We start from the raw sequence: 2,599 nt of genomic DNA, 5'->3' as shown, positions 1-2,599 counted from the left end.
TTCCTCCCATCCTTTCCTTCCTGCCCTGAGGTAATCTTTGTCAGTGTTGTGACGCTGTGTGATTTCATGATGCAATCCTTGAGTAAATTCAGCAAAGAACAAAGGAGGGCTGTTTCTGAATGTGCTCCAGATAAGTCAAGGGGGAGCTACATGTGGCGGATATGTCATGATACGATTAGATGAGGGCTGATTCCGACTCACAGGGAAAGGAAAAGGTCATGTAGGTATGACTGCTCAAAGGGAGCCGCTTCAGGTTCCCCCATTTCAGAAAAAGAGCCATTTGTCTGAGGAATTCAGTGGTTTATGAGTTACATATTACACATGACCTCTGTCTTGAAAATGTGTGTGTGTGTGTGTGTAGCATGGCAGGGCTCAACAGGTTGTGCAGCATTCTAAAATACAGAATATAAGTTAACTTAACTTAACTTAACTTAACGTATAAGTGTCCCTTTGATTTAGCTTACAAAAGATTTCACAGTATCCTCCGTTTGTTATATTATCTTGAAAATGGTTTCATTTTAAACATTTCTTTACTTTTGTCCATTACAATTCACATTGTATTTTACAGTATTTGATCATTTCTTCATTCAATGTCTACAACTTTACACACACACACACACACACACAGAAATGGGGTTTGCACCTTTGTCCCCTTTGAACGATGACCTGGAGCTTAAAGATGTGTGTTGTTGTGTTATACTTTACTATACTATACTTTACTACTATACTTTTCATATATATATATGTATGTATATATATATATATATATACATACATATATATATATATATATATATATATACATATGGTACAGAAAGAATGTCTTTATGGATCTGAAAACAAAGCCACGGTTGTTTGTTGGTAAACCAGCCCATATATGAGCTTCCTGTCTGACTACACCGGATATTATAACTAACATCATCATTGGAGGGTTGTATAAAATAGGGAGCGCGTGTGTGTGTGTGTGTGTGTGTGTGTGTGTGTGTGTGTAAAATAAGCTAAGATAAACACACATTCACAACAGAGATGAAAATAAAAATAAAATAAAATAAAATAAAATAAAATAAAATAAAATAAAATAAAATAAAATAAAATAATAATGAACATGCATTACAAAAAATGTACAATATACAAAGATATTAACACTAAGACTATAAAAAATGAGTTAAAAATAGAATGTGGAATGTACATTGTAGACAGTTTGCAGTGTGTGTGTGTGTGTGTGTGTGAGGGAGAGATGATTGTGACAATCATCCTGTAACATCCTGTGGTTGGTTTGTATACACATGTTGGAATGAAGCAGTCATAGTCTGAATTGGAGGTGCAGTTCCAAATCTCACTCACACACAACACACTCACTTCAAATTACAGGTTACTAATGTAAGAGTCACACACACATTAAATCAAAGCCAATATACAAGGGCAACAAACGGTGTGTTTCCACCGGCTCTACTCGCCTCGGCACGGTTAAGTTGCCTTTCCACTAGCATAATATCTGGTACCAGGTACTAAAAATAGTACCTGGTACCAGGTACTATTTTTAGTACCACAAAGAGACGAGAGAAAAACTACAACGACCACAAAGAGAAAAACTAAAACGACCACAAAGAGAAAAACTAAAACGACCACAAAGAGACCACAAAGTACCAGGTACTAAAAATAGTAACCAACTACCACAAAGAGACGAGAGAAAAACTACAACGACCACAAAGAGAAAAACTAAAACGACCACAAAGAGCGACCACAAAGAGAAAAACTACACACACAAGAGAAAAACTAAAACGACCACAAAGATACCACAAAGAAAAACTAAAACTAAGAAAAACTAAAACGACCAAAAAGAAATCTAAAAGCGACCACAAAGAAAACTAAAGCGACCACAAAGAAAAAAAAAAAACTAAAAGCGACCACGAGAAAAACTAAAGCGACCACAAAGAAAAACTAAAAGCGACCACAAAGAAAAAAAAGCGACCACAAAGAGAAAAACTAAAAGCGACCACAAAGAGAAAAACTAAAAACCACAAAGAAAAACTAACCACAAAGAGAAAAACTAAAATCTACCTAAAAGCGACCACAAAGAGACCACAAAGAGAAAAACTAAAAGCGACACAAAGAGACCACAAAGACTAAAACCAAAAGAAAAACTACAAAGCGACCACAAAGAAAAACTAAAACGAACAAAGGAAAAACTAAAACGACCACAAAGAAAAACTAAACGACCACAAAGAGAAAAACTAAAACGACCACAAAGAGAAAACTAAAACCACAAATAGAAAAACTAAAACGACCACAAAGAGAAAACTAAAACGACCACAAAGAGAAAAAAAACGACCACAAAAGAGAAAAACTAAAAGAGACCACAACAAAGAGAAAACTAAAAGCACTACAAAGAGAAAACTAAAACGACCACAAAGAGAAAAACGAAAAACTAAACGACCACAAAGAAACTAACTAAAACGACCACAAAGAAAAACTAAAAGCGACCACCAAAGAAAAACTAACCACAAAGAGAAAAACTAAAACGACCACAAAGAGAACAAAAGAAAAACTAAAAGACCACAAAGAAAAACTAAAAGCGACCACAAAGAGACAAAAGAGA

Source organism: Solea senegalensis, linkage group LG9 (genome assembly GCF_019176455.1).
Source record: "Solea senegalensis isolate Sse05_10M linkage group LG9, IFAPA_SoseM_1, whole genome shotgun sequence".
Classification (NCBI taxonomy): Eukaryota; Metazoa; Chordata; class Actinopteri; order Pleuronectiformes; family Soleidae; genus Solea; species Solea senegalensis.
The sequence above is the reverse complement of the archived record's forward strand: the minus strand, read 5'-3'. Positions refer to the sequence as shown.